Genomic DNA, 19,344 nt, shown 5'->3' with positions numbered 1-19,344 from the left:
ATATGCAAAGCCTGACACACAATAGCTGCACACTTGCAAACAACAGATCTGATCTTACCATATCTCTGCTGACAGGACAATCTACCAACAGCCAAGGAGACTATGGATTCCTCACATGTCCACGGCCTCTCAATGCCCACATAAACTCAAAACTTCAATGAAGCCCTCACCCCTGAAACAACCTATACCTATGATGAGAATTTACATGGATTTGTCATATAACATGCTCAAGGAATAATCTCAAAAGCCATTCTCCTTTCCAAAACAAAAATGAGTAATGTTTGATGGTTAAGAATCACCCAAAAATCAGTTTTAACTTTTTGTATGGAAGAGATGGTATATTGCTTCTGGCTTCTCAAACGATGGAACTTAATCTGTATTTTTATTGCAAATGAAAATTGGAAGCCTACAAGATTAGTAGATCTACTATTGCTGCCCAAGTGGTCCCTGGCCTCTTCAGAAAACATGGATACCTAGCCTTCAACCTAACATAAACTATAATGCTGATCTAGGTAAGACTCTCTCAAATACCAAATGAATACTGGTAGTCAGCAGGCCTTCAAAAATTAGGAAGGGGCCATTTTAAATCAACAACAATTATATTCAAAGGAATACACTTAATCATCATTCTTGTTTTCCCTATTTTGATTTGAAAAAGACTATCAAAAATAAAACATGAGCAAGAATACTGAGAAGGTGATCTTATCAAATCTATTTGTTCAAGTCGAATGACCTGATTCCCTAGTTCAGTATCATCTTCTTTGAGGATCACAATGCTCTTTTTTCTTGGACTAGCCAATTGTGTATGGTAGGATTATCAGCCTTAGGAGAGTCTCTTTCTGAGAATTGAAAGGGACGTTTTATACATAACAGCTCAAGTTTGATCTTTAATTCAGCAGCTTGGCACTCAACATTGAATGGAATAGAAAACTGCAACTGAATTAGGATTTGGCATAATTGTTTGGCCTTATTAAATTTTTGTTCTTGATTAATTATGTCTCTGATTGAAGCATATACCCATTCAGCTTTAAGTTTATCTCTTACAATTGCTCGCTGAAGCCTTGGCATTGTTTAGAATGGCTCTGGATGTTGTAAACTTTAACAATTTTCAAGACTATATGGACAAATATAATCCATGAAAAAACCTGCTTGCCCGATATCGTATCCAGAAGCATCGATCTTAACAATGTCTGTAATATGTAGATTCAACCTGAACATTAGTAACGAAACAATTCAAATCTCTTCTACCATCAATTTTTTGTACAGGATGTGGATGATAAACCCAGTTCTTGAAGACGTGATTCAGCAAATTTCAACCTGGCACCTGTCTTCAGATGCATCAAACTTTTGAAAATATATGTTTTCCTCGACTGCAATAGGAACGGTTAAATATACAACAGCTTTGGTTTGCATTAGTATACTGATTAGATGCTACTCAGTGCAAAAGGCTATTGGCACATTGAGAGGTGACTTGCTATGCTGGACTAGAGGTTTTATAAAATGCTATTGTTGATTTTACACTTTCAGATTAATAAAGAAAACTCAGAAAACAGAATTAACCTTTAACTTAGATAGTTTGTTGTTGGATTTAGTAAGCTTCAGATTTAGGAACAAACAGAAACATAACCAAAGTTGATTAAGACACTTATTACCCTGGGAAAACCTCCTAGGAGGAAAAACCCAGCCAGAAAAGATCCTCAGATCTGATTATGGATTACGATTAATATTCTGATTACAATACTTATCTCAGTTCACCCTTAGGGCTAATGGCATTTTCAATTTTCAGTGGTCTCAAATCTGCCTCTTAACCAGTTTCGGATCTGCCTTTTATTGCACCAGCCAGCAACCAAAGATTTGACCTTGAATAGCAAATGGATGAAATGTATGTCTTCAGCTGATGACTGTGACCAACTTCAGAATAGCAGGTCCTTCAATTGTCAGATCGCATGATGAAGAGCACTCCCCTAACAACAGAGATAACAATGGAGAGAAGCTAATGGAGTTTGCACTTTGCTGAAGATGTTTGCCTTTGTATTGATGTATTTTGCACCTCTTAATTGCAAACAGAATTCGCTATTGATGTGTATTATAAAAGAATGACTTAATACATATATATATATATATATCTTTCCCTTGGCAGTAGACCTCTAGGTCGGCTTGCAATAAATATTTTATTTATTAATTTCTTTTCCCTTAACACATTTCATTTGGAGAGAGGCATATCATGACGTGTGAGTTATAGGGTCGGCACTATTGAAGAGTGGCGTGTGAGAAGGGCCCAGCCCTAAAGGGTACACATTACCCTTTCAAGATAAAGGGCCCAGCCCTTAAGGGTGGATTCCAATGTTGCCTTAGGCAATTGGAATCCACTCTTCGCCCTAATTAAAACTAACACTCCCTCTTAATTAGGGAGAAGAGAATATAATCAAAATGTCACTATCTTCCATCTTGCACACAAGCAAAGAATGGATTACATAATCAGAACATAGTAGACTTCCATCTTGCACACAACTATAGAATGGACTTACATAACAAAATTTTCCATCTTGCACACAAGCAAAGACTGGAGCCACCTTACATTGCTCGCAAAGGGTGGCGAGGATCTTTTCTACCATCTTACATTGCCCGCAGAGGGTGGTGAGGATTTTTTCTACCATCTTACATTGCCCGCAGAGGATGGTAACTGTAGTCACATAAATCTGTCCAGTTTAATTAAATGAATATTTCCTATTTATTTGATTAAAAACCCACTAGCCATCAATTAATTAAATTAATATTTAATTAATGCATCTTCAAACATTCTCCTATTAATTAAATAAATTATTCAATTTATTTTAATTCATTCATTCAACCAAATTCACAAATCAATTAAATGAATAAATCATATTTATTTCATTTAATCCCTTTTTCCTCTTTTAAATAAATTAAATAAAACATTTTATTTAAATCATTTATCCCCCCCACTTGCATTTTCCTACAAATGCAATTTGCACACATTTATTAAAATAAATGAATTTTATTTTTATAAAATCTCATTTTCCCTCACCCACCAAATCCACTTGCACTCCTAAACCCCCTTCTAGATTCTTCTAAACCCTTCCTAATTAGCCTAATCCATCCCTTAATTATTGTCACATTCCTAAGCAACTTGGAATCACTTCTCAAAAACTTCAAAGTTTTTGAAAAGCATTTAATGCTTTGTGTGTTCAACAAACTAACCTCTAAAGTCTTCCAAAACCACTTATGGCTCTTACATGACCATTAATGGCTCTTACATAACCATTTATGGTTAATTCAACTTGCACTCATGTGTCTCCTCAAGCATTTATTGCTTTGACCATGGTTATCCCTTTTGCCTTTGCACAAGAGTTTATCCACTGGATAAAAGCTTTATTCTTTGAATAAAGAATTTATTCATTCAACCTAACCTTGACCTTAACTCCCAAGTTAACTCAACCATCCATTGACCTTGACCTGAGTTAACTCTCAGGTCATGTCAAGCATTTAATGCTTATTCCCTCTCCTCTCAACCTATCTCATATGGACACTTGTCATCCTGAGATTGGGTTGAAAGCCCTCACATGGATTGAATATCATTCAATCCTGACCCTTGTTGAGATTACTCAATCTCAACCATCCATTGATCCATTTTTCCTATAAATAGAGCCTATTTCTTCATAATCCAAATCCTGAAAACTTGTATGCATCTAAGTTAGAGAGAATTTTAGAGAGCATTTAACATAAATCACTAATATCTTGTTATTTTGGCCTAAAATAAATCATTTTAGCATCATAGCATCTAATATTAGCTTTTATTCACACTTGCATAGCATAAGTAAACATTTCAATCTTGAACCTCCATAAACATCCATAGTGCAAAAAGCTGTTGAGAGCTACACTAATTTGAAACTTGGAGAAGAGAGGAACAAAGGAGAAGGAGCTAAGAGCATGGTAGAAGGCATTTGGAGGTGCCTTGTTGTATTTGTTTCCCTAGTTAAATACTTTATCATGTTTTTGGTGTCTCTTTTGATATGTCTGCTTAGATTAGTTTTTGGTTGATTAACACTAACAGTTTCTTGGTTTTTTGTGTCTTATTCCACCACAAGTTCTAGTCTAACCTTCCCCCATTTCGTATAGCATCAATAACAATTACTCTTCTCCCTGAGAAGACTACCACCTTACATTGCCCGCAGAGGGTGGTTGATGCAACACAATGCATCACTGAGGTTGAGACTCCCTCTCAACCAGGGTTTCATTTTCCACAACACCGAGTCTGTCTCTAAAATACACAAACTTCGCTTTGGACAGAAGCTTGGTAAGAATATCTACAACCTGCTCATCAATGCTGACATACTTCAGCTGAATGGCACCTCTTCGCACCATATCTCGAATGAAGTGATAATGAGTTTCCACATGTTTTGACCTATCATGAAACACTGGATTGACGGACATCTTGATACAACTCTGATTATTACAATGAATAACTGTAGGTTCCCAAGGTTGTCCAAACAACCCAGCAAGAAGCTTACGAAGCCACATTGCTTTTCTAGAAGCAACACTTGCTGCAATATACTCAGCTTCAGCAGTACTTAGTGCAACTGAGGATTGTTTTCTGCAAGCCCAAGAGATCACTGCAGATCCTAAGTTAAAACAAATTCCTGAGGTGTTTTTCCTGTCCTTGACACTTCCTGCCTAATCTACATCTGAGTAACCTTCCAAGGTTATTGGAGTCTTGAGTGGGTACTTCAGCCCATAACCAACTGTACCTTGCAAGTATCTCAGAATGTGCTTGGCTGCAACAAGATGAACATGCTTAGGCATGCTCATGAACTTGCTGAAGGCATTCACTGCATAACATATATCTGGTCTAGTGTTAACTAGATACATCAATGATCCAATCAACTGCCTGTACTCCGATGGATCTGCAAAATCAAAGTTAGCTGCAGAAACAATCAACTTCTTTAAGTTAGATTCCATGGGAATAGACATAGGTTTACAATCCATCATTCTAAATCTTTTCAAAATATCAATAGTATACTTTCCTTGACTCAGAAAAATTTCGTTAGATCTTTGCCATACTTCTAGACCTAGAAAATAATGCATTAGACCTAAATCCTTCATTTCAAATTCTGAAGCTAATTCTTTCTTACATCTAATAATAAGCTCATCTTTACTAGTAAGAAATATATCATCCACATATAGAACCAGAATTAGCATTTCATCGTTAGATACCTTAAAGTAAATGTTAGAGTCAGCTTCATTCTTACAAAACCCTAAACTTAACAAGTATTTATCAATTATTTCATACCAAGCACAAGGGGCTTGTTTGAGGCCATAGAGAGCTTTCTTCAATCTGCATACATGAGTATCTCTTTCATGAATCTCATAACCCTCAGGTTATTCAATATAGACTTCATCCTCAATGACACCATTAAGGAAAGTAGTTTTAATATCCATTTGATGCAGCTTCCAACCTTTAGCTACAGCAATAGCTATTATAGTTCTAATAGAAGTATATCTAGCAATAGGAGCAAATGTTTCTTCATAATCTATGCCTTCTTTTTGCAAAAAACCACGAGCTACAAATCTAGCTTTATATTTTTCAATACTACCATCAGCATTATGTTTAATACAAAAGATTTACCTTTGGGTCTAGGCACTATGTCCCAAACATCATTCTTGATGATTGACTGATATTCTTCATCCATAGCTAGCTTCCAGGCATGATGGTTCAAGGCTTCTTCAACATTGCATGGCTCAGAATCAATGAGATTGCTCATCAATGCAACATAGTTGGAGAATACTTGAGGCCTCTTGGTTTCTTTGAAAGTGCCACTAGGAGCTGCAAATCTTTCAGCTTCTTAAATGGTGTTTCTCACCCAAAGCGGCCTCTTTTTGCTAACAACAATGTCACTAGGTATATCAATGGGATTTATAGGCTCAGGTGGATCATTATGCTCTTCTTGAGGTGGAGCCTCAACAGACTCCCTCTGAATCTCAGGGTTAGTATCAATATTCGTATCTTGATTGTCATTAACTTCATCAATAACAAGAGAACCTTTTGATTTCTAAAAGGCAATATCTTCTTCAAAAGTAACATCCCTACTTACCTCAACATACCTTTGACCTGGAATGTAGATCCTGAAGGCCTTGGAGGATTCACTGTATCCAACTAGCATGCCTTTCTTCCCGGAAGCCTCCAACTTGGTTCGCTTTTCCTTGGGCACATGAACATATACAAGACTTCCAAAAATTCTTCAATGACTGATGTCAGGTTTGGATCCTGTGAAGGCTTCTTCAAGAGTCATTTTCTTTAGAGCACGATAAGGACATCTATTCTCAATATATACTGTTGTTCTAGAAGCCTCTGCTCATAGAAAAGTCTGCAAATCTTGATCATGAATCATAGCCTTTGCACCCTCAACAATTGTTTTATTCTTCCTTTCAACAACTCCATTTTGTTGAGGATTGTATGGAACACAGAACTCCCTCTTAATTCTTGACTCAACACAAAAATCATGAAAGCTACCAGAGGTATACTCACCTCCATTGTCAGATCTTAAACATTTAATTCTTTTACCAGAGATGTTTTTAGCCAATGCCTTAAACTCTTAAAATCTACTTAAGACTTCATCGGATTCTTTAGATTTCACGAAGTAGATCCAAGTTTCCCTAGATAAATCATCTATGAAGATTACATAATAAAGAAATCCACTAGGAGATGCTATAGACATAGGACCACATAAATCAGAGTGAACAAGTTCTAGTTTATCTTTAGCTTTACTTTCACTTTTATGAAAAGGGCTTTTAACATTTTTACCTATAGCACAACCTATGCATGTATCATCATGAATTTGACTGAGTTTAGGCATACCTTTGACTAACTTTCCAAGGGAGGGAAGTGTTTGAAAGTATAAGTGTCCAAGTCTTCTATGTCATAGCTCACAAGATTTGGAAGCCTCACTAATGAGGGCTTGAACAGGGACCTACAGAGAGCTTATATAAACTATCATAACTATTTCCAATTACACGAGCAGATTTCAAACTAGATTTCTTAGGCCAAGCAAGTACTTTACCCTCAAATAATGCAACTTGATAACCTTTATCTTCTAGAGCAGAAATAGAAATTAAATTTCTTTTAAATCCAGGGACAAATAAGATGTCACTAAGGTGAAGAGAAATATCATAATCTAAATTCAGAGAAGTAGTGTCAGAACCTCTTACCGAATATTTAACATCATCACCAATTACTACATGTAGACTGGTGTCTTTCTCTACTAAGTCTGAAAGATGCTCACGACAATCTGTGGGAATGCTGCTTGACAGAGCAGAAATGAATAAGAATTCCTCATTTAGATCCGAGACTTCATTTAGGTTGGCTTCTCTTTGCGGAGGTTCATTCTGACATTCTTTAGCATAGTGACCAAATTTGTCACATCTAAAGCATCGAACACAAGAGAGATCTCTTGGCTTCTTCCAATAATTTTGAGCATTTGATAATCTAAAGTCTCTATTCCTCTTAGGGTTATTCTTCTTCCAAGGGCCACCTTTCTTGCATTGGGCTGCAAATACATGTTGATCATTCACTTAAGGACTTTTGAGTTTTCCTCTTGTGATAAGACGAAACTCTTCATGAATGCAATCATTCTTACGACGATCAAAAGTAGGTAATTCAGTTCTTCCACTTATGGTTTGAATGAAAGAGTACCATGAGTTTGGTAGACCATTTAGAGCAATCATGACAATATCTTTGTCTTCCATGTTATGTCCAATTGTACCTAGTTGATTCTTTAGTTCTGAAATCCTCATGAAATAAGACATAGCAAATTCTTCCTTTGACATTTTGATATTAAGTAATTGTTGCCTTAATGTAATCCCTCAACTAAGATTGTTGATTTCATAAGTACCTTGAAGATGACTGAATATTTCCCTTGCTGTAGTGAATGAGGAAATGGAGGTAACCAGGTGATTTTTGACTGAATCAATGATGAGTTTTCTGTCTTTGACAACATTCCTTTTGTATTGTTTTAGGTCAGCTGCATCTGTAGATTCAGTCAACTTTTCTTCATCTATAAATTGAAGAAGTTCTTCTTCTAGGGCAATACGGATGCGGACCTTCCATGCAGCAAAGTTGAGGTTTCCATCGAGCCTATCTTCAACTTTCAGCCCCATTGACCTGACTGAAAAATGAAACAGCAAACTGGAAGTAGCAAACTACTGAAATTTGAAGGTTAATCTAACCTAGAGCTCTGATATCATGTTGATTTTACACTTTCAGATTAATAAAGAAAACTCAGAAAACAAAATTAACCTTTAAATCAGATAGTTTGTTGTTAGATTTAGTAAGTTTCAGATTTAGGAACAAACAGAAACATAACCAAAGTTGAATAAGACACTTATTACCCTAGGAAAACCTCCTAGGAGAAAAAACCCAGCCAGAAAAGATCCTCAGATCTGATTATGGATTATGAATAATATTCTTATTACAATACTTATCTCAGTTCACCCTTAGCGCTAATGGCATCTTCAAATTTCAGTGGTCTCAGATCTGCCTCTTAACCAGTTTCGGATCTACCTTTTATTGCACCAGCCAGCAACCAAAGATTTGACCTTGAATAGCAGATGGATGAAATGTATGTCTTCAGTTGATGACTGTGACCAACTTCAGAACAACAGGTCCTTCAACAGTCAGATCGCATGATGAAGAGCACTCCCCTAACAACACAGATAACAATGGAGAGAAGCTAATGGAGTTTGCACTTTGCTGAAGATATTCGCCTTTGTATTGATGTATTCCGCACCTCTTAATTGCAAACAAAATTCGTTGTTGATGTGTATTATAAAATGAATGACTTAATACATATATATATCTTTCCCTTGGCGGTAGACCTCTAGGTCGGCTTGCAATAAATATTTTATTTATTAATTTCTTTTCCCTTAACACGTTTCATTTGGAGAGAGGCATATCATGATGTGTGAGTTATAGGGTCGGCCCTATTGAAGAGTGGCGTGTGAGAAGGGCCCAACCCTAAAGGGTACACGTTACCCTTTCAAGATAAAGGGCCCAGCCCTTAAGGGCGGATTCCAATGTTGCCTTAGGCAATTGGAATCCGCTCTTCATCCTAATTAAAACTAACAGCTATTATGATATGTAGATAAAGACTTTGGATTTTGGAGGGATCTGTTGACGTGTCTGGAATCGCATTGCTACAAACTCCATATGGCCAACAAAGAATAGAATAAACCAGCTGAGTATCCTATCCTCTCTTGAGATAAGGAAATCCCTAGTGCTATTTTCTACGTTTGATCAAAGGGGATAACCTCAAGGTTTCGTTTGTCAGGTCTTGATTGCGGGATTGCTCAGTGGTTTGATGTGTTTATGCTGGAAACACAAGGGGGACTTACGGTGAGATAGGCGATTGATAGATGAGTTCCCTGGAATCTTTATGATCTTTCTTATCAAATGATTTCAATTGAGTTGATACTGTTTTCAATGGGCCTGTGGATTCTCTCTGATAAAAGAGGGGAAAAAGGAGGGAAGGATAGGGAGAGAGAGATGCATGAAATATAAATTCTAACTAAGATAGCAGATTCAGCAAAGAGACGGATACCTCCAAATAACTAGACTAAGCATCACCAGCTACTTAAGCACAATGTTTGCATAAATCTAGTGCAATCTTCAAAGGAAAATAGGATTTTCATGTTATCAAGTACAACATTAGAACTTTTATATTCATAGTGAGTGTTCAATAACCGAACTAAGCATGAAGGGTTCAGATTAACCATGCAGAGAGAAAGACAATCAGTCGTTCCCCAATGGTGTGAACTGCGAGGATTCTATTAGATGTTTGCTTGAAAATGCTATAGAAAAATGAAAGACATAACAAAATAATTTAAATGGTGAAGAAGGAGACCATGCACTCACAATGAAAAGAAAATAGCCTTAACTTTGCATTAATCCTGTGTAAATTTCGCCAGAGCTTCAGTAACAATCCATGAACTTCTTACAAAATGAGGGAAAACCAATCCCTTAAATAGGCTTCAAAAAGGGATGAATGGCCCAGATCTAATCTAAACAAGTGGCCCAGATTCATCTATAAAACATGGCTGCCCATACCCATAAATGGGAGGCAAATATCAACAACCACCACAAAGGGAGCAATAACTACCTAAAAAGGTAATTACAACATATCCAAAAATAATCCAAAAAAGGTGCACACATAAAGTTTTATATTTTTTGTTGACTTAGAAATCAAATATCACCTTTTGGTGCAAAAGTGCACTTTTAAGATTTAGAGAGAAAAAAAGCACGTTTAAGAAATCACTTTTCTATTTTAGCCTCACACTCCTTTTCTAGAAATTCATCTTCACCATGCAAATATTCTTGCCAAAGGTCCCGACCTGCTGCATGTTCCTCAGGAACATACACCTGGAACCTGATGCATAATTGAAATAGCAGACTGAAGGGAGGCATAAGGGGATGATGAATTTTGTACTGCATGCTCTCTTGGTCTTTGTTAATGGTGGCCTTTGTGTCATTCTTCATGCTGATAGCCCAGTACCATTCTTTAAAAATGTTGACGTCGTGGGGGCCCGAAATGTCAGACAATTTAGGAATTTGCGGATGGGTCCAGAAAAGAGCCGTCATGAGGGGAAGAGTTGTAGTAACTGCTTCGTGAATTATGAGGCATTCCCGCTTCATCTCGTACAATTTGACCAAAACGGTTTCTCGGTGGTGGGCCATTTCCTTTACATCCTTACTGATCAGCTCCCCCTTCGCCTTGAGACTTCGAATCCATTCCCTGACGGCCTTTGCTGTGTCCCGTACTCCTTCAAATTCTGTAGTGGTCCTTTGTGCTAATGTCGTCGGGGGAAGCATTGTGTAATGGCCTCAAGAGCTGATCGATGTATCCGTCGGCTTGCTCAACACGAGCCCGATACATGTTCTTTTCAGCTGTTATCTCTTCAAGCTGTTATCTCTTCAAGCTGCCTGAGTATATTCTACACTGAATCTTTGAATTCTTCTTTTTCTTGTTCCTTAGTGGCTCGTCCAATGGGGATAGTTGTGATGCTATAATCTGTCAATGTAATCTAATTTGCTGGCTTGTCTACAGGTGGGGTGGCGATGTGAAGAGTGCGGTTCCTTTGATCATCCTTCATCATTCTAGAATATGCCTTAGGCTTTTTCTTCCCCTTAGCTTTAGCTTGGTCTATGCGCAAGAAGATGTCCTCCTGATCAATAGGTGGTTTGGTGGCGGCTCTGTGCTGGGCTCTGGCAATCAACCATTCTTGAGGTACTGCCTGGGCTGATGATATGGTTAAGTCTGCATTCTGTTCTTTAATGTTTTCAGCCGACTCATCATAGATTCACAGTTGTTATGCTATCGGAGGGGTGGAAGAGGTCCCAAGTTCCTTGCTTGTAGCTGAATTTTCTCCCACTTCACTGAACAACTGTCTGGTATCTTCACGTGATGGTTGTTCTTCGGTCTTTTCGAGCTCGCGAGTCTCCTCTATCCTTTACTCTCCTTCGACGGTAGAGTCATCTTTGGTCGTATTGTGGAGCAGCAACTCAAGGCGGCTTTGTTGAGTGGCTTCATGCACCTCGAACCCTTGAATGGATGGAATCTCTACCTCCTCTATTTGGTTACCTGGTTTGGTTGATTCAATGGCTCTTAGCCCAGCTTCTAGCATGTCGAGCGCAGGAGGATCATCAGCTTCAAACGCATCGATGTCACTCTGGGAAGGTGGAGCAAGTATACAATCTAATTTTACTACATCGTCGGACGAACTAGGGTCCTTTGACGATGAAGTGACCTCTGGTCTCCTTATAGGAATCTTCTCCCTTCTTGTTCTCTTGGACGTCCAAGTCCCTCTGCAAGCCTTAGTCTTCTTTCTCTTTTCAGGTTTCTCGATTTCTTCTCTGGGTGCACTGGACGTTCCCTCATCTTCGGAGGACTGAGAATCAAGGTTGCCCATTAGGTGGTAGGTGAACTGGACTCCTTCGTGAATTAGCCTCTCAATCTGTTGATGTAACCATTGGTCTGTATATCTTGCTGGGGCTGCCATGATCGCCTCAAAATGAGTGATAGGGTCCTTGGACCAATCAACGCCTGGCAAAAGATGCCTTATCGCCTCAAATTCTCGGACTTGGAGGCAATTCCCTGAATCTGTGAGCTGATCTAGGACCCAGTGGTATTCAAAGAGCCGCATTTGCTGGACACTCAGCCTGGAATATTCACGCCTCCGGACCTCATAGTCATCAGAGCAATTTTTCCAATAGTCTTCAACTGATTCCTTTTCTCTGTACCGCCTGCCATAGGCTCTCTTTGCCAAATTGTCATGATCGACATATTTTCTCGGAAAATGCTCCTGTAGGCCATAAGAAGCCAACTCTGCGAGGGATTCCTCTGCTAGGGTGGGGGTCTTCAGGTGGACATCCTGGTTGCCTATTATCATGGGGAATGCGAATCCAACCTGCTTGCTTTCTCTGAGTAAGATGCCAGCCGGAGGTGACTACCTAGTGACCTCCATAAGAATTATTTTGTTGGTTGGGTACCGTGGAAATCAGAGAGGGGCACCATCAAAGCCCGCTATTTGGAAATAGGAGAACCTTGGGAACTGGATGAACCAGGCTCCATATCTTTGTACTAGAATAGTAGCTTTCTCTGAGAGCCTGATGTGTAATCCTCCCTGCATTAGCCTGACCAGGCGCATTGTGAAGGCGTCATTGACGCGCTCATATTGGCCAATTGCATAAGCTGGGCTGCTCTTTTCCCTCTGAGCTATATCTTGGTAATGCAGCTATGGGTAACAATCATAGACCTTTACCTGACCAGGCCCATTCCCGATTTCACCTTTCATTATCAAACCTAGCAACGGTTGGTTCTTGGAGAACATGTAGACCAAGTAAGAGGTCATAGTGAAGTACTTTTTGCTCTCGAGTTCAATTAGCTGAGTGTGGATGTTTTCGTTTATGATCTGGGCCCAGTCAAACTTAGACTTCCCAACGAAGACTTGCTCTGTGAAATAAAACATCCACTCTTCAAAGTAGTTGGATTTAGGAAGTCCCATAACCCGGCCGAGTAATGTGACCATATCCCCATGCTCATTATGAAAATCACTTCTTGGGGTCTTTTTCCCAATTCTGGCGTTTGGAAGCCTTCTCTCCTTGTACCACTCTTCATTGATCAGTGTTTTGCATCTGGCCGGATTCATATCATATGCCCCCTGTGCTTCATCTATAGTTGTGGCCGTGGGATTGTTTGGGAAGGGAATGTCGAATGCATCGCCAATGGCATCGGGAGTTAAGTTGGCAAGAGTCATATTCTCAGGGAGCACCAATCTGGAATTTGGCTGATAATGCCGAGCAGCCTCTACCACTAACTTGTAGTTCTGTACTGCTGGAGGAAATCCCGCCGCTTGGGCGATGCCACTTTCCACCATCTGTTTAGGCTTGCCATATGTGTTAGGGGAGAAGACCCGATTCCTGAAGTCCTGGATGTCAATATGGCCTAGGTCAATATCACCGATATTGTCCCAGACGCTCTAAACTTTTGACTCCCTCAATCCTCCTCTTTGATACTGGTTCTGTACTGCTGGAGGAAATCTCGCCGCTTGGGCGATGCCACTTTCCACCATCTGTCTAGGCTTGCCATATGCGTTAGGGGAGAAGACCCGATTCCTGAAGTCCTGGATGTCAATATGGCCTAGGTCAATATCACCGATATTGTCCCAGACGCTCTGAACTTTTGACTCCCTCAATCCTCCTCTTTGATACTGGCACTTCATCCTTTCCACTTTGCGTGGGATATCTGATTTGGATGCTCGCGATGTCTCGGTTGTAGCGGGCGTCTTTGATGATTCTACCGCCGATTTAGGCATTTATCCTGCACAACCAGACACGGATTACGAGGCGATATAAAAGAAGTAAGGCAGGTTAGATAGAAAATACTCCAGCATTCAAGGATTAATTCAAAATTTAGATTGGACATGGAGCGACATTTCTAGCTAAAAGCTTGATTGATTTAAACCAAAGTATTCATGAAGATTTTGATCGCGAATTTACACTTAACACTTTCTGGATTAATTTTCAACAAGGACAAAGCTCGATAAATTCTCCTAAGTTTGAAAATGCAATTTCTAGTTAAATCTTAGGAGCAAATTCTAGTTTTGATTTCTTTGCACAACGTTTTACAAGCGGAAAGAGATGCAAACTTCGAAAATTTAAGCATTTTAATCAAATTTCGCACACACATCTATTTGATTTATAAGCATTTCAGATGATCAAGAGAGACAAAGCGTACTTACCTAATGAAAATGGATTGCGAGAAATTGCCCGACCCTACTGCGTAAAGACGAATGGATAGTTCTACAAATTTCGAAGATTAACGGTTATCTCCTTAATTCGAATTTTCACGGTTTGGATTGGAAAAGAATTTGTCATTTTAAACGGTTTTTACCTTGGGCAATTGGTAATCTGAACTTGAATATTTGGAATGGTCTGCATCAACGTCTTACCTTAAATGCAATTTATACTCTCTAGCTTCCCTTTCAAAATCGAACATGATCCTCCCTTACGCGAAATCAGCAGTATGGAGGGGTTTTACAAATTCGAATTCCTTACTTGCCCTACGCGTTGCAGTTTTGAGGTTTTGCAAATTTAAACCTTGCTTCCTCACGTCCTTCCCTCAACTGGCGATTTTGGCTCTATGACAAATTTCGGAGCCCTAGCTCATCTGCGATTTTTAAACAACTTCGGACTGCTTGCGCCCTTTGGGATTTCGGGGTTTTTAACGCTTTTTTGTGATTTTCGGACCATTCATCGCTTTTTGCAAACTTATAACAAACTTCGGACCATTTAATACTTTGCAATTTCGCGATTTTAGACCCTTTGGCGAATTTCGGAGCTTAAGGCGTTTTTTGCAACCTCTACAAATTTCGGACCTTAAGCCCAATTTTGCAAATTCGGAGTTTTAAAGCTTTTTCGCGATTTGGAGTATTTTCGGACCATTTGCCCATTTTTGCAAATTTAGAAGAATTTCGGACCTTAAGCCCCCTTTTGCAAATTTATCACGTTTTCGAGTTTCGGCCCCAAGGTCTGAAATTAGGTGTCTTAATTGAAATTCGGACCTCTGGGGGTTTTTTGCAAATTTCGGAGTGCTTAGACGTTTTGCGATTTTTAGACAAATTCGGACCTTAAGGCGTATTTCGCAACTTTTCCAAAATTTCAGACCTTTTGGCATGTTTTGCAAATTTATACAAACTTTTTAAATTTCGGCCCCAAGGTCCGAAATTAGGTGTCTTAAGTGAAATTCGGACCTCTGGGGGTTTTTTGCAACTTTTAAAGGCATTTTCGGACCTTAAGACAGTTTTGGGAATTTTTTGAAATTTTGAAATTTAGCCCCAGGGTCCGAAATTCGGCCCCCTGGGCGATTTTGGCAATCTTTTAACCTTGTGAAGTTTTAAAATTTTAGCCTCTGGGTCCGAAATTCAGCCCATAAGGCAATTTTGACAAATTAAGAGAAATTTCGAACCTTTGACCAGTTTTTCCGAGATTCTACAAATTTTGAAATTTCTCTCAATTTGGCCTGAAAGTCCAAAATTTTACTCCTAGAGCGATTTTGGCGATTTAAACTTTCTCTTCGAGAAGCGCGAGCTTGGGCATTTGGGCAAGTTTGTCAACCTTGGCATTTTGGCCAGGAAAGTCGCTCCTTCACCAGCAGGCGAAAATCATCCTTTATTCAAATCCCATAAACATCGCAAAGACATACCCTATGCAATCTATCTCATAGCTCTTGTGCGAAAAACGGCAAGTTTGGGTCCTCGTGCGACCTTCAAACACACTGCTCTTTGCTTGGCGGGCTTCGCCAATTTCTATCACCTTACGCCCATTCAAGGCGATTACACAATTTTGAACAAACTCTTGGCATTCGTGCCCGAGGGCTTAGACTAGCCTAATGGATTCATCGGCTCTTTTCTTTGACATCATCACTTCACGGACCAGTCGCGGGCTCGCTTGAAAGGATGTGAGACACTCTGCACAAAACTCAACAGGGCGAGGATGAAAGGCTCAAAAACAGGAAGGGGGACCCTGTCGGCGACAGGGAGCGTGTGCAACGCACAACAGGATCATACCTGAAAATTGTAAACTTTTCCCATTCTGATCTTGAATTGTTGTCTGATAAAATACTAACAGATTATTTAGAGCAACTTTGATATTCAGTCTCAAATTCTCTTTCCACTGCTATGCAATTTTTCCCAACACAATGTTGCTTATAGTCTTCATAGGCTTTATCATCTTCTTCCTCTTTCATTTCTTCACTTGAAATGACCATAAATTCCCCTACCACGATGACTTCTTTTGTCTTTGGTAGATATGTTTCATCAATATTGGACTGGAGCGTAGATCTTCATATAATTCTCTATATATTTCTTCAATCACAAACAATTATTGAACTCCCACCAATCAAAATTTTATTTTATATCAAAACAAGCTTTCACCTATTTAGGGGTCCTTTTGGCACAAAAATGAGCATAATGCCCCTTCTGTTTATAGGCATAATGCAATAACCAACCTAGATTTTTCTTTTTTTTTAATTTTTTTTCTTTTTTTTGAAAATATATTCCTTCTCACTTTCTAATAACACAAATCACAAAATGGGCAAGGTGAGAGCATACAGTGTTCCGGATTACAATCAACTGAAATGCAGTGTTGAAAGAAAAGCACGAGGCAGCAAACCAACCAATACCAATTATTCAGTAGGGTACATATGCATTACAGGAAACTTAAATAAGCATCTTCCTCTTAATTCAGTGGTGAGCATCGGAGCACATCTGCTTATTCAGTGGGGAAGGTTCAGCACATCCACTTATCCAGTGGGAAAGGTTAATACAATTAAACTACTTATTCACTAAGGTAAGTACATCAACAAGAACAAATTCAAATCCACTGGCAATACTACCATCCAATGCTTACAAAATAAAGTGCAGAGAAATGATAGCTTTCCATGGTATAACCATACAAAGCATTACAAGTTAACACATATGCAATGTGTACATCAAATTAAAGGATTCACTGTTGATGACAAGTGTTGATGTAAATAAGAACTGCTGAAACACCCCACAATGGTTGTAATGTCCCCACTTGGAAATTACCCATTGTAGTCTTGAGATAACAATTTTAACTTAAAGTGAGAGTTATAATATATTAAATAATATAATTTTAACAAATCTAATAATATTTCATTCTAATATTAAAAATTTTAACAATAGTTCGAAAAGAAAAACTTATCTTGATAGCTTTCTCTGATTTATATACTTGGGATATATGTCTTAATGTTATAAATTGTTGTTGCATATTTAGTCCATGTGAAGATCGTTGTAGGCAAACATCACTTTAATCCTCTCTGGCATATTATTCCAAATATAATTGATACTCCCTTTCAGTCTTGATCGCTGCCTATGTTTGCTTGTCATATACCTCAATTTGTTGCTGCCCTTATCCTTGATAGGGTCACTTCCATTGTCTTTAAGACGTTGCTTCTTTATTATATGCATTATATAATATAATCACTACTCTCTGGAGATGTATTGATGCCCAATCATAACTAAATTGCATCTCTCAACTAAGTTGATTGTCAAAAATATTAATTATTATTGCTTATGGTTCACTACGTATTATGTCTTATGGAGTCGGCTTGTCAGATAGAGTCACTTCTCTCTAAAGTTGTTTGTTGTGAATAATAAATAGAAATATAGTCACTTGCCTTCTGGAATTCACATCACTGTCTTTGATAATCACAACCCTTTCCCTTTCTCCCATATTCCTCGATTCTTTCTGATCATGGAAACCATGGTAACTTGAAATGTTGGTAGATTAATAAATCATGTTGGGGAGGACATATCCCAAACCTCTTCATACTCGGTACTCTTCATAACAAACACTAATTGCACTTCTTGACTTATTGATGAAGCTAGAATTATTAACCAATCTTGTCTAATGATAATTGTATCCTTTCATTAAACAATCACTTAGTCTTCAGATCGCACCCATGCATTATTATTAATGGATTAGCATCGTATCTTCTCATAATGATATTAGTTTATGTTTTGCTGTTAACAACTTAATCATGATCTTCTTATCGATCGGGCTGCTTGAATATGTATGGTGCTAAGGCTGTCAAATCAATTATCAAGTAAATCGATATTAATGGTCCTACCATCCTCGACTTCTTCTTAGTGATATACAGATTGTTGTTTCATAAGAAGACGTCATTAATCGATCGATTACTTGGATCATTAGTCGTTGCCTTCAGAGTGATCTCCATTCTCATGAGTGATGTTCTTCACGATATCAACCTGTCCATTAATCGGTCTATGCTTGTTGCTCCCTGCCAACCATTGACGCCTTAGCCGATTATATTTGATCCCTTGAAATACTGCTACTACCGATTGTTTATTGGTTGCTATTAATCATCGATACTTGGATGCCATCTATGTTTAGACTTCTCCGTTGATCTCTTGATCCTTACCATAATGCATATGTTTCGATCAGATATCTTGTGATGATCGATATCTTCCATAACGTCTTTACTATAGTCAATCTATTACGGGTCGATGTATATGTCTCATATCTTATGGTGATGTCTCATTAGTGGGTATTTGTGCCTCGGGTTATAACGCTGCTTCCATCATATTTCCTGATGAATTTGAACTTCAAATTCTCAATGTTCTGATCAATAATAATATTCCGTACTAAATGAAGAACCTCAAACTTTGTAAATAGAAGCTTTGCACAATCGCTCTAATAAGCTCTGCATATATATGTGTTAATATCTAAATTATGTTTATAATCTATAATATAAATTTATTTATTTTTGAATATTTCAGAATATTAGTAATAAATATTAATTAAAAAAATAATAATATTTAATAAATAAATAGATCTCAAATTATCCTTTGTTAGTAATTAATATATTAAATTAATAATAATAATTGTTTCATTTAGGATATATATATATATATAACGGTCAAGGAGGGGACATGACAATGGTGACAGATAATGTACCTAAAAACCCAACTATGAAATAACAATGCGATACCTTGATTGGATGAATAGGAAGGCTGGTGTAGGTCCGAAAAAGCACTGAAAACATGCTGCTACAGGTTTCAGCAGCAAGGAAGATACCTATAAATCTCACCAACACACATCTAACACACACCCAAGCTGCAACTTCACTTGTAAAACTCCAAAATCACTTAAAAAGTTGCCCAAACAGGAATTCAGGCAAGATATAATAAGCTACCATAGTAGAACTGCACACACACTAAAGACCACTGATAACA

The 19,344-nt window shown here is 38.2% G+C and overlaps 1 protein-coding gene across 2 annotated transcripts in view; it reads right to left on the bottom strand.

The window, feature by feature from the left end:
* Positions 1-19,344, bottom strand: part of LOC131034260 (ubiquinone biosynthesis O-methyltransferase, mitochondrial) — a 178,494-nt gene that overhangs the window by 45,220 nt on the left and 113,930 nt on the right. The window lies entirely within an intron of this gene.

The sequence above is a fragment of the Cryptomeria japonica genome, chromosome 3, assembly GCF_030272615.1.
Source record: "Cryptomeria japonica chromosome 3, Sugi_1.0, whole genome shotgun sequence".
NCBI lineage: Eukaryota > Viridiplantae > Streptophyta > Pinopsida > Cupressales > Cupressaceae > Cryptomeria > Cryptomeria japonica.
This window is presented reverse-complemented; position numbering and strand designations above follow the sequence as displayed.